Raw genomic sequence first — 19,277 nt, forward strand, 5'->3', positions numbered from 1 at the left:
TCCATATGCAGGAAGTTACATATGAGCCAACATAAACCATGATATCAGAAAATTCCACTTTCCATAGTGTAGTAACTTGAACTGCATTGGAAAGAATAGAAAACAGTGCTTCAATTCAGTTTCTGATGTCATTATGATGTCATTACAGTTCCTGGTTCTAGTCCAGTAGATTATATATATATTTTTAATACGTTAAGATATAGATAAAGGCCCTTGTTTCAAAACTTCTTAAATCTGGATCATTATAAGAAAAGCTGTTAAGTTTCTAGAATTTTCTTTCTTGTTACTCTATTGTTGTTCAAAGAAAATTAACTTTCAAAAGATGACTTCAGGATTTATGAGAATTTTAGTATCAAAGTCTGATTAAATCACTCCCTTTGAATTGTACCTGCAATCCAAGAGGGCTATGCTTGGCAAAGTTCTCAGAGATTTTCGAAGATGTAAAAATAAAACCAGATTTAAAAGGAAATAAAAGCATTAATGTGAATGTAAGCACAGATAAAAATCGTAGCGAAAAGAATTGTCACTAGAGTGTCAAAATATACTTCATTGATTATTTGATAACTGCAACAAAAGTATTCTGATATTGGAAGTTTCTGAGAATGTATAACATAAAGTTATCACTAAAGTAAATGAGAGATAATGGGGCAACTCTGAAGCCTATACCATCTAACATGTTGCCACCTAAAGGTCTTTCAGTCTGCATATCTGCAAACTTAAAATTTAATCCCCGCTTGCATATGAAATGTAAGACACAGTGAACAAGATAAGTAAAACAATCAATAGACAAATGAAAATGTATAGGGTTCTGAAGCAACATAAGCGGCCATGAGTTAAAAAACAAACTCATCATTTTGCACACTGAAATAATTTGAAAAACAGTTCAACAATACATCAACGCCTTGCTTATTGGCATGCCTTCCTATAAACTGTGCAGATCTTAACAGTGAGTACATATCATGTGTGTTCTTTTGTGTCTGGGTTACCTCACTCAGGCTGATATCTTCTACTTTCATTCATTTACCTGTGAATTTCATGAAGTCATTGTTTTTAATAACTGAGTAGTACTCCATTGTGTAAATGTACTACATTTTCTGTCTCCATTCTTCGATTGAGGGATATCTGGGTTGTTTCCAGATTCTGGATATTATAAATAAGGATCTATAAACAGTGAAGCATATCTCCTTGTTATATGTTAGAACATCTTTTAGGTATATGCCCAGTCATGGTATAACAGGGTCTTCAGGTAGAACTATTTCCAACTTTCTGAGGAACTTCCAGATTGAGTTCCAAAGTGGTTTAACCATCTCTCAGTTTCACCAGCAATGGAGTAGTGTTCCTCTTTCTCCACATCTTTGCAGTATCTTCTTTCACCTGAGTTTTTGATCTTAGCCATTCTGATTAATGTAAGGTCTTAGGGTGGTTTTGATTTGCATTTCCCTGATGACTAAGGATATTGAACATTCCTTTAGGTGCTTCTCAGCCATTTGAGATTCCTCAATTGCGGATTCTTTGTTTATCCCATTTTAAATAGGATTATTTGGTTCTTTGGAGTCTAACTTCTCAAGAGTTAGATTTCGAATATTAGCCCTCTATCAGATGTAGGGTTGGTAAAGATCTTTTCCCAACCTGTGGGTTACGATTTTGTACTACTGACAGTGGCCTTTGCCTTACAGAAGCTTTTCAATTTAATGAGGTCTCGTTTGTCGATTGTTGATCTTAGAGCACGAGCCAACGGTGTTCTGTTCAGGATATTGTCCCCTGTGCAGATATGTTCAAAGCTCTTTCCTACTTTCTCTTCTGTTAGCCCAAAAGCTCAGAATACTCAGGGTACAACAAACAAATCATATTCAGCTTAAGAAAAAGGAAGATCAAAGTGTGAATGCTTCAATCCTACATAGAAGGAGGGACAAAATAATCACATGAGGTAGAGGGAGGGAGGAACCTAGAAAAGAGGAAGAAGAGAGAACAAAAAGGGGGGCAGGATCTGGTATTGGAAGGGACAGGAGAAAAATACAGAGGGTAGGGAATCAAATAGAAATATGTAGCAGTGGGGGATGGATAACTAGGGTAGCCACTAGAAAGTCCTAGAGAACTTGGAAGCGAAAGGCTCCCAGGACCCATTGGGGATGACTTTCACCAAAATACCCAACAAAGGGGAGAAATAAACTGTAGAGACCACCTCAAGTAGATAAGCATGGGCCCCAGTTGAGTGATAGGGCCATCCACCCATCACAGAATTGTTAAACCAGAAATTTTCTTTTTCCAAAGAAACTGGAAGGACAAAATTAGAGAAGAGACTGAAGGAAAGGCAGTGTAGAGACTGTTCCACCTAGGGATACATCTCATGTACAGACACCAAACCCAGACACTATTGATGATGCCAAGAAGTGTTTGCTGACAAGACCCTGGTATGACTGGTCACTGAGATGTTCTACCAGTAGCTGACCAATACAGATGAAGATACTCACAGCCATTCATCAGACTTACCCCATGGACCCCAATAGGAGAGCTAGGGGAAGGACTTAAGGATCTGGAAGGAGATTGCAACGCCATAGGAATAGCAACATCCACTAACCAGACCACGCAGATGTCCCAGAGATTAAAACACCAATCAAAGAGTATACATGTAAAGGATACATGATTCCAGAGACATATGTAGCAGAGGATAGCCTTATCTAGCATAAATCAGAGAGGACTGTGGCCCTGTGGAGTTTTGATGCCCCAGCATAGGGGGATGCTAGAGCAGTGAGGGAGGAGTGGGTGAGTGGGTGGAGGAGCATCCTCATAGAGGCAAATGGGAGGGGTATGAGATGGAGAACTGTGAAGGGGTAAACAGGAAGGGGGATATTATTTGATATGTAAATGAATGAAATTATTAATATAAAATCTTTGCATATGTGCATAAAGGTCTTGTGATGAGAAAACTGGTTTCATTGAGTAATGGTAATGGTTAACCTTAGTTGTCAATTTCACAAACTTATTACTAATTGGTCTATGAACCTTTAAGACAGTCTTTGAGGCACTTCTTAATTACAACAGTCAGCATGACAAGAACTATCCATATGGGTCATTCCATTTCCAATCTAGGAGATATAGAATTATATAGAACTGGAGAAGCAGAGCTAAGTCTTAGCATGTATATACTACTCTTTCTGTTTTCACTGTGGATAAAATGTAACCAATTCCTTCAAACTCCTGACTCTGATTTCTCTGTCATGGTAGACTTGAATCCTGGAAGTTGAATCAAATAATAAGACTCCACTATGTTGCTTTTGCTGATTTATTTTATCACAACAACAAGGAAATAAAACCCTAAGATAATAGGATAAAATTGTAATCACAAGAGTCCTTATAAAAGGGTTCACTGGAGAAATTTTACAATGTTGGTGAAGGAGGTTATACACCCAGAGTACTAGAGTTTAAAGGATTGTTGCAAGACTAGCTGGAAATGCTAACAAAATATAGTATAATTCACCAAAAAACTAAGCAAATCCAAAGCAAGCAAAACAAAATCAAACTGAACTTCCTGGAACAAGGATAAGACACATATTTGTCTGAAGGTAACTAAGATCTTGTAAAAGTTTGTGATTGATAGCTATTTTGAGGTTTATAAGAGGACATTATTTATATAAAAATTCTCTTAAAATTTGAATAAACTACTTCTATTCTACTCAGTGCATCTGATTTTATGTTGAGGTCCTTGATTCACAGAGATCTGAGCTATGTCCTTGGTTCACATGGATTTGAGCTATGGGAAAGAAGATAAATATGAATCTACTTTCATTTTTCTACATACAGACTGACATTTAGACCAGCACCATTTGTTGAAGATGCTTTCTTTTTTAACATTGTATATTTTTGGCTTCTTTGAATCACCATCCCTGACCTCAAGCAATACTACAGAGCAATAGTGTTAAAATTTTGCATGATATTGGAACAGAAACACACAGGTTGATTAATGTAATAGAGTTGAAGACACAGAAATAAACCCACACACTTATGGACATTTGATTCTTTAAAAATAAATCTGGAGTTTCCTCAGAAATTTGGAAATAGATCTATCTGAAGACCCAGTTAGACCACTCTTGGCCATATACCAAAAAGATGCCCCACCATATCACAGGGACACATACTTCATTATGTTCATAGTGGCCTTATGTGTAATAGCCAGAATCTGGAAACAACCCAGATGTCCTTCAATGGATGAATGGATACAGAAAATGTTATTGATTTACACAATGGAATGCTATTCAGCTATTAAGAATGAAAATATCATGAGATTTGCAGGGAAATGGATAGAACTAGAAAGGATCATCCTGAGTGAGGTACCCCAGACCCAAAAGGTCATGCAAGGTATGTACTCACTCACTAATAAGTGGATATTAGCCAAAAATACAGAATACCTAGGATACAACCCACAGAACTGAAGCAGTTTAACAAACAGAAAGACACAAGTCAGAATGCTTCAATCCCATGTAGAAGGAGGAAAATAATCATGGGAGATAGAAGGAAGGAGGATCCTGAGTCTGAGAAGGGAAAGGGAAGGGAAAAGTGGGACAGGGTCAGGTATGGGGAGTGCAGGAGAGAAGCCCAGAGGGCCAGCTGAATGAATGGAAATATGCAGCCTCTGGGGGTGGGAGGTGGGTGGACCCTCCAGAAAGTACCAGAGACCTACAACACTGTAGAGAGGAAAATCAAGTAGGAAACAGAGCTTCCTACTCTGGTAGGAAGAACCACTTCCTACTCTCAGAAGTGGAGAGATGGGGTTGACAAACCACAGTCAAAATTTCTGACTCCAATTTGTTCCTGTCAAAAATAGCTTCAGGGACAAAACTGGAGAAGAGACTGAGGGAAAGGCAGTCCAGTAATTGGCCCAACTTACGACCCATCTCATTTGGAGGCAGCATCACCTGACACTATTACTGATGCTATGGTGCACTTACAGACAGGAATCTAGCATGGCTGTCCTCTGAGAGGCTCAACCACCAGCTGACTTAGCAGACTCAGATACATCTACTTAACCACTGGACTGAAGTCGGGGATCCCTGAGCTTGAATTAGAGAAAAGCTGGAAGAAGCTGATGTGGAGCTGAAGATCAGCAGTTGCAACGCACCAGAACCTCTGGGAGCACCCTGAGACTGAGCCATCAACCAGGCAGCATATAGGAGCTAGTCTGAGGCCCCAGACACATATTTAGCAGAGGATTCCAGGTCTGGCCTCAGTGGGAGAAGATGTACCTAATCCTTGAGAGATCTGAGACCCCAGGGAGTGAGGAGGCCTGGCGGTGGGGGAGCATCCTCTCAGAAGAAGAATGGGATCAGGAACTCTAGAAGAGTGGGCCTGGGATAAGGACAATGGCTGGATTGTAAAAATATAGAATAATACTAACAATAAATAAAATAAAATGAATAAACCTATTTACAGTCATTTATAACAAAAACTTTGCTTGAGTCATTCAAGAAATTCTGCCCTGACATAGAACTAGCTAAACAAATGATCTGCACAAACCAGGGTAAGGAACCACTGACAATGTTTTATACTTGACTTTCATTATTCTCATGCGTACAGAAAGCTGTGAGGGACTGACAGCTGAATTCCAGATATCTCTCTCCATGGAATCTTGTCTCTTCTACAGCATCATTTGGGATCCCTGGGATTTATTCTTCAAATTTAAATAAAAGATAAATATCCTAAATATGTATTATCAGCACAAACTGTGAAAAAGTTTTCAATAATAGTGCTGAGAAGATTGTATTTTACATGCAATCAATAGCACTTGAAGTTTACTTTACACTGTTCACCAAAATATTTTTAAATAGATTGAAAAACAAAGCCTTAAATGCCAGCTTAAAGAAAACTACAGAAACTTTAACCAAAAACCAGGAGAAAGTATTTTGGATACTGACTATGGGAATACAGACATACACACACACACACACACACACACACACACACCACCACCACCACCACCACCACCACCATCACCACCACCACCACCACCACCGAAAACTGAGGCCACTCACGGACACGATAAACACTTTTGCATAGAAAAAAGTCATTCAGAAAGATGAAATGTATCTGAATTAGAAAAAGACATTGTAAACTATGTATCAGATGAATACATAGTTCATAGAATAAAAAATAATGGTTTTGATTCTGTTTTTTATTTTAAAGTGTTACTTAGGTTGGAAAGATGGCTCAATTTTATTTTACTGGATATTTTATTTACATTACAGATGTGATTCCCATTCCCCACCCACCCAGGAAGTCCCTATCCCACCCCCTTCTTCCTGCTTCTGTGAGAGTGTATCTCTACCCACCCTCCCACTCCCACCTCCCCATCCACGAATTCCCCCACACTGGAGCATCCAGCCTTCACTGGACCAAGGACTTCCTCTCCCACTTATGTCCGACAATGCCATTCTGCCCTACATATACAGCTGGAGCCATGGGTCCCTCCCTATGTGCTCCCAGGCTGGTGGTTTAGACCCTGGGAGCTCTGGTTGGTTGGTATTGTTGCTCTCCTCATGGGGCCACAAACTCTTTCAGCTCTTTCAGTCTTCCTTCTCACTCCTCCATTGGAAACCCCATGATCAGTTCAATGGTTAGCTGTGAACATCTGCCTCTGTATACTTCAGGCTCTGGCAGACCTGTAAGGAGACAGCTACATCAAGCTCCTGTCAGCATGAACTTCCTAGCATCCACATCAACAGCTGTCTTTGGTGACTCCACAAGGAATGGATACCCAGGTAAAATAGTCTCCAGATGACCCCTCCTTCAGTTTCTGTCCCACTCTTTGTCTCCCTTGAATATCTTGTTACTCCTTATAAGAAGGACCGAAGCACCCACACATGGTCTTCCTTCTTCGTGAGCTTCATGTGGTCTGTGAGTTGAATCTTGGCTATTTTAAGCTTTTGGGATAATATCCACTTATCAGTCAGTATGATATTTTCTAGTTCCATCCATTTGCCTAAGAATTTCTTGAAATCATTGTTTTTAATTGCTGAGTAATACTCCATTGTGTAAATGTACCACATTTTCTGTATCCATTCCTCTGTTGAAGGACATCTGGGTTCTTTCCAGTTTCTGGCTATTATAAATAAAGCTACTATGAACATAGTTGAGCGTATGTCCTTGTTATATGTTCAAGCATCTTCTGGGTATATGCCCAGGAGTGGTATAGCTGGATCCTCATGTAATGCTATGTCCAATTTTCTGAGGAACCGCCACACTGATTTTCAGAGTGGTTGTACCAGCTTTCAATCCTACCAACAATGGAGCAATATTCCTCTTTCTCCGCATCTGCCATAACCTGAGTTTTTAATCTTAGTCATTCTGACTGGTGTGAGGTGGAATCTCAGGGTTGTTTTGATTTGCATTTCCCTGATGACTAAGGATATTGAACATTTCTTTAGGTGCTTCTCTGCCATTCGAGTTTCCTCAGTTGAGAATTCTTTGTTTAGCTCTGTACCCCATTTTTAATAAGATTTTATGGTTGTCCGGAGCCTAATTTTTGAGTTCTTTGTATATATTGGATATTAGCCCTCTATCAAATGTAGAATTAGTAAATATCTTTACCCAATCTGTTGATTGCTGTTTTGCTAATAGAAGAGAAGGTGGGGAAGACCCTTGAATACCTAGGCACAGGGAAAATTTCCTGAACAGAACACCAATGGCTTATGCTCTAAGATCAAGAATTGACCAATGAGATCTCATAAAATTGCAAAGCTTCTGTAAGGCTCAGTTGTTAAGAGTCTATATTCCTCATTCAGAAAACCTGAGTCTAGTTTCCAACAACCAGATCTGGAAGCGCACATGGTATCTGGTTTCCTCTTCTCACATCCAAGTGCAGACACTTGGCGTATGCTCACACCAGACACAAACACATATACTTTTATAAAAATTTCATTGGATAAACTGAATAGATAAGAATAGCAAATAATATTTGTTCCTAATTCTAACACATTGTTAAAATAAAAAATGCATAGCTTTATTGTGAAATACGTGTGCATGGAATGAAAAAATATAAATTATTGTGAGGAGTGGCACTAGCTCCTTTGTAGTGTTGATAATGGGCAAGAAAGTGAATTTAAGAATAATAAAATTTCCTTTTCCCTCTTATCTTGCTATTTGTTCTAAACATTCTATATTTTCAGAACTGTAATTGGTACACTTGCTTCAAAATTGCAACAGAATGAAACTCCAGATGCTCACAGATGGTAAGCCTACAAACTTAATTAAAACTCATGCTTTATTATCCCAAAACAGGAAAATTGAGAATGCCTTGCCCAAAAAATCCCCAATGTTTATGTTTTCTCCTTCTCATCTCCAACCATCCAGAAAACTTCAGGGGTCACAGACATGGAATAAAAGTTTCTCTTTGTTGCCAGACTAGAGGGAAAAATGGAGCTACACACTATTAACCTAAGTACAGATTCAAATTCAAATTGAACAAACAATTGTGGGTGGTTTACCATGTGCCTAGTATCCAATTTCATCAGTGTTTAATGAGAATAATATAAAAATGCAATTTAACATACAAGCTTTCATCAACAAAATATTGAACGCCTATCATATTCCTTGCATCTTATGTATTTAATCATGTATATATTTGTTGATGACACAACTTTACTTTTTCTTCAAATGAATTAAAATAACTTAAGTAACCATAGAGCATGTATTTACATGTACTGTAATTTTTCGACATGGTTATTTTCTCTTTATTATAAATTGTTATGATGTTTTACCATGGCTTATACCTAGGAGGTAATTTTGAAACTGAGAGATTTTATTTATTAGGAAGGAAGTTGTTTTTCTTGTTGGATGAACATTGATAATTTCCTCATATTCATGCTAGACTGAATATAAGAATCAAGAAAACATTCTAAATGCTCTGCTAATCTTTCAGGATAAAGGATGTAGAGCCTCTCACATGGGTACTGTGTTGTATCACCATTGAAAATGAAAGAAGACTAAAATCAGAAAAGGATTCATGCTGAAGTCAATAAAAATGATATCTGACTTCCTGGCTAAACAGAGGATAGGAACCACTATGTTTCCTTTTAACATGTTAAAAGCCCTTAAGCAATAATCTGTCCTAGATTTTATCTTCATAAGAACTAACTTTCAAAAGTAGAAAGGAGAGAACATTTTCAAACACAAAATTTAATAGAAATTTTTATGCTCAAAATTTTCTGAAATGGTTCTAAAAGGAATCCTTTTTTTCAAACGAAAAAATTGAAGTTACAAACAGGAAGAATAAAGTAAATATTACTAAATAAATAATACAATTATTAGTTAAAATAATATTAAATATTTTGAATATGAATAAATGCATGTATTCATGCATATAAAGCTTGAAATTTTATATTAAATCTACATATATGTAAATATGCATATACACACATATATGTATATATATGCATATATACATTTATAATGGCATCAAATATAGATTGTAGTTAGGGTTAGGTATAAAATAAAGGAAGTTTTTAAAGGTGCATCCACTAACCAGTGATTGGTAAAAGAATATATCTAAGGTTTTTTAACAAAGACAAATGGAAAGTAATAGACTGTTTTCTATTACTAATCAGTGTCATTCAAAGAACATTGAGATTATAGGATAAAATGGAGAATATGGAGATAAAGGGGTTTGAATCTCCTAAAGGTGTATAGAAGTACTCATGATATAGCATTCATCAAAGAAGTGCAATAAAAGCCTATATTTGTGATCCTCGTAACTGAGTATACAGGGACGCTTCCAAACAGAACAAGTGAAGAGTAGACAAAAATTATCTGTGCCCTAAATATAAAAGTATTGTGGAAAGAATATGTAAAAGTAAACAGAAGTCACATGCTCATGGACACTAAAATCATTCAGATCTACTCCCATGCCACTGGGAGGAGGAACACAGAGGGTACTTTAAGTACATAAATGTACTTAGGCAGTGTAGTATCTTAAAAAAATATGAACATCTTTTAAATAAATAAGTGTAGGCAGTATGTATCAATCTTCTAATAATCAAGTTGATGGCAGGAAGGTAGCTGGTGTTTAAGTTTAGCAATCTAAATAAAAGTCAGGTTTCAAAGGTAGTCATTACATGTGTTTCAATTAGCTTTATTTTTATTACACTAAAGGCAGATATGATTTTTCATTGATGAAGTTAGTGCTTCATTTTTTACAATATCTTGTCCACTGTATTGTCTTGTTTTGTATTTATATTGTATTGTATTCAACAAGTTTTTGAGCTACATATCTTAAATTCAGTGAAGGAACCATGAAGATAGAACTTTTAAAGAATCTGTGAAACTTTTGGTCTGTTTTTTTTTCCTTCTTTCTAAAAATTTTATTATTTTTTTAATTTACATTCCAAATATTGCAGCTCTCCTTCCTGGTCCCCTCTCCATGAGTTCTTCATTCCATTCCCCCTTCCCTTTGCTTCTGAGAGGGTGTTCCCCCACCTATCCGCCCACTCACACCTCACTCCACTAGCATCCCACTTCTCTGGGGCATCAAGTTTCTACAAGTTAAGTATATCCTTTCCCATTGAGACAGTCCTCTGATATATATGTAGCAGGGGCCAGGGAACAGCCCATGTATGGTTGACCTCTTGGAGCCTCTTGGAGCTCTGAGGGGTCCTGGTTAGTTGATACTGTTGTTCTTCCTATAGTGTTCTTCCTATAGTCCACTTCAGCTCCTTCAGTCCTTTCTTTAAGTCCTCCATTGGGGTCCCTGAGCTCAGTCCAATGGTTGGATGTATCTGCAACTTTCTCCGTCAGCTGCTGGTAGAGGCCCTCAGAGGATAGCCAAATTATGTTGTCCATATACTTGTAGTTATGTGGCCATACACAGGAACATAGTCCACCTACCAGGAACTATAATCTTAAAGACTCTTATTCTACAAACAGCTATTAATAACCAATAGCTCCTCAATAGGGGTAAGACTTCATGATGTTCTTTCTCTCCAAAATGGGAGTTTGACTGGTTTGAGTTACTCTGATCTCATGCATGCTTTCACAACTTCTGTTCACATGGACAACTGTACTCTTCTGTCCAAAAAGCCATGATTTCACAAATTTATTGTAGTAATCCACCCACTATTGCTCTTATAGACTTCCCATTTTACTACCTTAATGATCCTGAGCTTCGGGAGGATTATGGTACAAAGTAAAGGTTCATTTAGGGATAATCATCTCACATTGCCCTATTCTTTGTTCCTTATCCTTAAACTCTATTGATTAGTATTATATAATATTGACTAATTCTCAATGAAATGAATATTGTTTATTTTCAATATCAATAATATTTCAGGATTTTTTTGTTTGTTTAACAGACATTTATTACTTTATTTGAATAACCTCTATACAAAGTGACTTCTTTTTCTGAATAGAAAAGAATCTTAAGGCTCAAGACTTTGAGTCTAGTATTTTCTGGAAATCAAATCATCCTTTTAAAATCTCCCAAGAAAAATCAGTTTAATAAAAGCCTCATTTAGATTTTGATACCAAGCCAGCTGTTCAAAACAGCAAACCCAGATATGTGATAGGGACAATACTATTTCTTTCACACTCAATATCACTGTAGGAAACTACTTCAAGGCACAAACAGAAATAAAACATGAACATGGTGGTTGGTATATGTGGCTTTTGTAAAGTATGAAGAACATCCAGGAAGTACCAGGAAGCAGCAACTACCTTCGGGTAGATTGTAAACAACGAAATCACACTACCAATGAACTTTTATTACCCATGATGCAATTACTGGAAGCTTTCCCACTTTTTATTTTTTCTCTATTGTGGACTGGAACACAGAAAATTTCTCTATTTTGTAGGCAATCCTGGAACTTGAGATCCACCTGTCTCTGCACACCACACCAGCTGCTAGAAAAGCTTAGTGTTTGCAAGCTCAATCACAACTTATTATGTTTGCTTGGTTGATATTAACGTGAAACCACATGATTACTAGCCTACAAATCCTAGTGGAAATAATCTGCCATATATATATATATATATATAACTCTATCCAATGTTTGATCTTCCCCAGCTTGAAAATCCACAAGTGTCAAACCCATACTCTAGATCAAACAGAACGTGAAACCTCTTCCAACAAATTTACCTGGTCTTCTGAAAATAGAACCCTGGATTTAATTTTCAAAATGTGGGTTACAGTTGATCTCACTTGTCTATGCATATTCACAAAACAATTTTAACACACTCTCTTCCTACACATTTCTAAGCAAAATCCAACTCTAAATTTTGTACTCATCAAACTCCCAAGCAAGCAGTCATTTCAGTGAATCAGAAGATCCTATCACAAAGCTGTAGATTCTATCTGATATACCAAACACACCTAGGGCAAGTTTCAGGACTCCTTTTACAGAGTTTTACACACAGGACACAACTTGGCACAAACACTATACACTTAATCCCTTAGGCAGATAATGCAAAGACAATACATCAGAAACAAGATACACCATCACCTGCAGTATTCAATTATTGTACTTTAACTTCTATACTTTCACAAAGCACTCGTGACAATCTGTAGACTAGTTTTAACAGGCAAATAACACCTTTAAGCAGAAATGACCGTCCTAAAATGTTTTTTGGATATGAATTTTACAAATATCACTTATATTAGTGGGCAACAGTAGAGCTGGAGAATATTGCACCTTCTCCATGTTGCACAACAAGAATCATCAATAGTGTGGTAGAACATGTGGCCATTTTTCAGTCAACAGATTTCAGACAAGCATCTCTTCTGTACTTGTAGACTGGTTTGGTGATCCAGTGGGTGTCAGGATTTCTTCTGATAGCTTTATGGCATATATTAATGAGGATAACCTCAAAAAATTTACATGTGGAATCTTCACCAATTCCGTAGTAATTCAGGACTCTCAAAGCCCCACAATGGCACCCAGCTCTCTGCTTAGCAACAGACTGAAAGATTTGGGCAAAGTTCAGATGGTAAACACTGTAGTGGACAGGATTGCTATAAACTGCACCCTTAGGAACCTGGTGTTTGCGACCAACACGGCAGACACGATTCCAGTAAATGACAAAACCTTGCTTAGCCTTGAATCCCAGTCTTGATGCTTTATCAGGCTTGTTGGGATGGGGAGCCCTGTGCAGCACAGAGAGCTGGCAGTATTGGCCACAGCGGACCCTCAGAAGAAAGTGCATCACATCGGACTGCTTCTTTCTCCATAGCTCCTGGACTTATTTGTATGCACCCATCTTGGCTCACCTGATAGCTGCCAGCAGAGGAAAAGAAGAAACCTTTCTCAATATTTCAGTTTTTAACTGAGGGATGCCTTCTTTTTACTTGTATATTTATTTAGATGAAGCCAAAGAAAGTTTCCTAGAGTTTAATCAGTGTTTTTATTTCTGTTTGTCCCTTACAAAGGTAGATGCAAAATTTCTCAGCCTAATACTTGTAATCCAAATTCACGTGTAATCCTTATTCACTTGTAATCCAAAGAGCACATCAAAAGATTACTGACCATGATTAAGCTGATTTCAACACAGAGATGAGTAAGTGTTCAAAGCATCTAAATTAATAAATGTAACCCACCACACAGTCTAAAAGATAAGATCAACATCGGCCTCTCATTAGATGCAGGAAAGTGCTATGATAATGTTCAATATCCCTTCATAAGGCCCTGGATAGATTGTGGTTACGCGGCCATTTCTCAACATAATAAAAGGAATTTACAGGAAGCCAACAGAAAATATCATCCTAAATGGCAAGAAATTCAAAGCATTTCTACTAAAACCAGGAACAGGACAAAGATATCTTCTCTGTCTCTATTCAATGTAGTACTTGAATTCTTAGACAGAGCAGTAAGACACCTGAAGGAGATCAAGGGAAATCAAATAATAAATAAAGTGATAAAGGTATCTTTAGTTGAAGAAATTTTGGTTACATATAATAAAAGGCCCTAAAGACTCCATCAGGAATTTCTGTAGGTACTAAACCCCTTCAGCAAAGTAGTTGAAGTATAAAATATTAACACAAAAAAATCAGGAGTTTTCCTATAGACAACTGACAAAATACTAAGAAAAAATAGGGAAATCATATTTTCACCATAGCCTCAAAAATTTCTTCAGATAACTTTAACCTACCACATGAAAGACTTATATAATGAAAAATCTAAGACACATAGAAAAAGATTGAAACAGATTCTACAAGATGGAGAGGTCTTCTATATACATGGATCTGTAAGGTTAATATAATGAATGTGGGCATCCTATCAAAAGCAATCTAAACATTCAATACAATCCCATTCAAAATTCCAACACAATTTTGCACAGAAATTGAAAAAAAATGTTCTAAGTTCATATGGAAATAAATACATATGTATGCACATACACACAAACTTTAAGAAGCAGGACCATCTTAATCTAGTATTTATAGACATCATATTCTTTATAATCACCAGCTTTGCTGGTGTTTTATCAGTTATTATAATATTGATTAAGAAGACCATTACGATCATCAACAGATTTATTTTTCATTCAGATTAATGGCTTAGATAGCAGGAATTGGAAGGGATATCCAGTAGCTGCAATATAACTATTTAAAAAAAATAGGGTAACAAGTGCTTCTTCTTCATTCACTGTTTATGCATGTGTTAAAAAAGGCAACACTCTTTTCAATTTGTTGGAATCACAATCACCAGTCAGCAATATTCAGTCTTGTTTTCATTATCAAGTTGCTGTGTCATATATAGGTCAAGATTGATTAAATTATGCTCACTGCTTCTATTCTTACCTTCTAATTCTCTGCTAATCTTCATTTCCAGAACGAGAGTTTTAAACTCTACTGTAATAAGATGTGGTAAAAATTTCTGTCTGCCAGACAAAGTTAGTAAAGGTATATAACCTGATTCACTTGATGTCATTTGACTTGAAGTCACTCTGGAAATGTTCAATATGTGGCCCAGGAATAGCAATCTTCTATGAGTTTAATGATGTAGTTGGTGTCTTTGCCACCAACCTTGCCAGTTACTTCAATGGTGGTTGGATAGATAAATCTTATCAGAAACTGAATATCTGTTAATTTATCTAAATCTTCTTCATTCAGTAAAAAATATCATGTCAATCAAGGCATTAGTGGAAGACAAATGTCTTCATATTTATAAATCCAGCCTGGAGGTAGCTTGTACACTGAGAATAAAAAAGTCCACAGAAGACCCACACGGAAGTTACTAAATACTATGTTCCCTGCTTTCAGAGGCTCGCAAGGGCCAGTGCTGCTCCTTATAGTATACGCTTTTATGGACAATGATAGTTTAGTTATTTTCTGTGTTTAGGCATCTGGCAGAAGTTATCACAAAGAATATTAATAGTCAGCATGAATTGATTATCTGTCCAAAGGCAATTTATCATAAGAAATCTTTATTCAATCTACTAAATTATGTCTCAGATGTCATGTAAGGAATGTGCCAATCCTTTCCTTGAGAAGTTTTATTAATATTTTGATTCCTATATGATCATGTTGGGGAGACAGAAGTTTTTGCCAGTTGCCTTAAACAAGAAAAAACAAATGTTCTTTTAATAATGTAATTTGTAATCAAATTTGTGTAGGTAGATAATCTATTCTTCTCTCATTTAGATTTACATGATTTGAGGATATACTGTTGTTTCTATACGGCTGATAAATAGAGCCATGTAGTAACCACACTTACTACTCAGGATTCTTACTCTGCTAATCTATGTTAATAATCCTGACAAAATTGAAAAGGCATCATTTTTCGTGTGCACAGGAAAAAACAGACCAACTGAAATGAAACTGTATGGAAATAATATGCATAATAATATGCAAAATATATCATTTTTCCTATAACTTAAATTTTTGAGGGGCATATTTAGAATTTTTCCTAATTGGCATATTTTATGGTTGCTGCATAGCTGTGACTTTGTGAAGTTCTACAAGGACATACAAAACAGAAGTAAAAAAATAGCTGTGACAGGGGAGAAGGACTTGACAATTCTAGGAGAATAGAGAGAAAAATTGTTTAAGCTGATGGATCTAGAGGACCTAATTCTTATGGCCACCTGTTTCCCCTCCTGCACAGAGCACTCATTGTCTTGTGACAGAATTCTGACATTGAACTGAAAATTATCGTCAAGAGAATTTAGTCCCTTCATATGCCCTGTTTTTGAAATAATTTTAAGGGGCATTGAATTTGATGGTCCCAGCAAGAGGTCAATAAATATATTAATGTGAGAAGGAAGAGAAATACATGAGTTCAGAAATCTGAAATCATAGCAGTAAATTTCTTCTCTCACCAAACTGAACATAAAAAGGAGGTCATCAGTGAAATTTAGTTCAGCAACCTTTGAAAATATGTTAACTTCTTGTTTGCATATTTTTTTGAACCTGAATGGAAGAATCTTTTAAAGCTTGGCCCATGGTTTATATTGGCTTAACTTTCCCAACAATAATCAAGTGCAGTTCAGTAGGGTCTCTGAGAAGTAGGATCTTTGAGAGTCATGTTTACCGGCAAACTGGGCAACTCTATCTTGTAATGAATTATAACCTTTGAGAGTCCTTGAACCTTTATTAACTGTTTGTCTGCCTTGTTCCACGCCCCATATATATATATATATATATATATATATATATATATATATATATATATGTATATATATATATACATATATATATATATATATACATATACGTTAGATTTGTTTAGATGTAGATTATTTCCCTTTCCCTATAAATACATAAAAGCATGATGACATCTCATTCAGTATCTTCAGTGTCTAAAAATCTAAAAATCTGGTTTGAGTCAGATCTCTATAGATTTACTAGCTGATTTGTGAAAAGTGAGATTTTAAGTTGAAAGTGAAATTGTTGTCACACCTAATTTTTTCATTGAAAACAAAATTTTTCATATATAAATTTTGTAAACATGTTAGATTTGGAGATAAATTTGGGATAGGCAAGGATATGGTCCTTATAGTAAGAAAGAGAACAGTATCAGAAAAAAATAAACTTGTAGAACACCCCCCACTTTTTGATGGGTTTCAAATATTCCAGGAAATCCTTGAAACCTCCCTTTAATTAACTTTACCTTTCAATTTGAAATAGCCTAGTGTCACCTGAGGTATCAATTGAAGGATTTCTCAGATATAATTATCCTGTGGGGATCTCTGTTGTGGATGGTTGTTGTCATTAATTGATGTAGGAAGTATCAGAGCATTATGGACAATCTCATTCCCTAAGCAGATAGTCCATGGAAGTACAGGAAAGTTAAGCAAATACTGTCCCTTCATGGTTCCTGTTTCAAGGTCCTGTTTGAATTCCTCTCCTTATTTTTCTTGATGACAGAATGTAACCTGTAAGATAAAACAAGCCCCTTTCTCCCTAAGTTCATTTTGGCCAGATTATTTTATTATAGTAGCACACCAGAAGCTAGAAAATGTGTAACTGGAGATGATGTTGAAATCTGGACCTAACAGTCTCTTACCTCCCCAGTTCTGACTTTACAGGCATGAGCTATCATAACCATTTTTATAGAAAACCAAGGATCCAACCAAAGGCTTCATGTATACTAAGTTCTGTACTAACTTAGCTACATGCACAGCTTCAAAAGCTCATAACTGAGAAAGTCACTACTATTTAATTTGTAAATATAAATTACAGATTTGGAAATTAGCTTAGCTAAAGTTATCTGAATGGGAGGAATGGAGTAGTAGATAACACAATCATGAGATAACATACATCCTTGAGAAGAAAGTAAACCAGCATTGTCATTAACTAATTGACTATGAAATAAAGTACTAATAAATGCTCTGCAGAGGAGAAAAATGGACCAGGGAGCCTAGAAGCATCTGAAATAGAGTGGTAAGAGAGGTGAAGTTTAATTTGAAATATGACAAATGAGGAAGAAGTCCCCAGAAACCAAGAAAAAACAAGTAGAAAAGTTGATACTGAAAGAAGTTTCACATGTTCAAAAATAAAGGGGTATGGGAGAACTATACCATGGCTGAATTCATTGAACAATGAATGGAACTGGTAGAGATCTACTTGAAGAGATGTTAAAAAAAAAATAGGGCTTAGCGATGTTCACAGCGATGCTTATCATCTCTGATACATGCTTAGCATTTAGTAGGGTGGCATCATTATTTTTCTATTGCTATGACAAAATACCATGGCAAAAGGAGACTTATAAATGAAAGCTTTTAATTGGGGGCTCAATATATCCTGATTTTTTTCACAGGAGCTCATAAAAGAGCATGATAAGAAAAACACTCAAGAGTTAATTTGAATTCTAAATTGTGTATGGTAGAGCTTGTAACCATGGTACTACTTGACCACATGATGTCATGTTTTAACATATAATATTGTGACATAGACTAACATGTCACATGTTATTACTACAAATTCCTTTCATGATTTTATTGGACATCCTAATGGCAACAAAATTAGAGGTTCAGAATCAAGGACATTCTTTTTCAGGAAGAGAGTACTCATTCCCAGGCCAAAATGGAATATATGGACTCTTTATGTATTGTTCACTCTCAAGTGGGATTAACACAGTGGTTCATGGAAATCAGGTGTTACCACTTATAAGTAATTATGACTTACTTGTGGACTATTTCATTCTGATCTTCAGAACTCTGGTTAGATCTTGGTTACTTTGGGCCAACTGTTTTGTTACATTGTGTTTAAGGTAGCCAAAATATAAAAGATGTCATTGTCTTAAAGATACCGCTTCATACTGATACTCAAAAATGAGAATTATATTTTTGTTATGCCAAGAAGCTATGTGATGTAATTGAAAGAACTCTCTTGATTGACATGGCATATTGTAACATTAGAAATAATGGTGTTGAAGAATATGATAAACAGATGTTTGGAGGTGGATGTGTAAAATAAATAGCTAAAACACTAATGGTAGAGAGAGTAATGTTATCTCTAGTAATAAAGACAGTTTAATTTTTATATATAAAGAAAGTATTTATGTGGATGGAAAAAAAGACAGCAATTGTGATTATTAAGCCTTCTGATATAGTATGCCTCATTTGTCCTTCTAACTTTTTCATGAATGACTGTCATCAGGAAATGGAAAGCATTACTTTCCAAGGACAGATAAACACTGATCCAACACCTCAAAGAGTATACATGGAAAACCTTTGTTCTGTTATTTATTTATTTTTTCTATCTGAGAAGATTATGTTCCATAAATAACTTTTGGATGTCACAACCTTCAAGGACTATTGGGTTGATGAGAACTATGAATAGCTGTTACTTTTCTAAAGGA

General features: G+C 36.1%; 1 pseudogene; it reads right to left on the reverse strand.

The window, feature by feature from the left end:
• Positions 1 to 12,729: 12,729 nt before the first annotated feature.
• LOC114629279 lies at positions 12,730 to 13,236 on the reverse strand (annotated as a pseudogene).
• Between the last annotated feature and the right edge of the window lie 6,041 nt (positions 13,237 to 19,277).

Source organism: Grammomys surdaster, unplaced genomic scaffold (assembly GCF_004785775.1).
Source record: "Grammomys surdaster isolate TR1022 unplaced genomic scaffold, NIH_TR_1.0 279, whole genome shotgun sequence".
In the NCBI taxonomy this organism is placed as follows: domain Eukaryota; kingdom Metazoa; phylum Chordata; class Mammalia; order Rodentia; family Muridae; genus Grammomys; species Grammomys surdaster.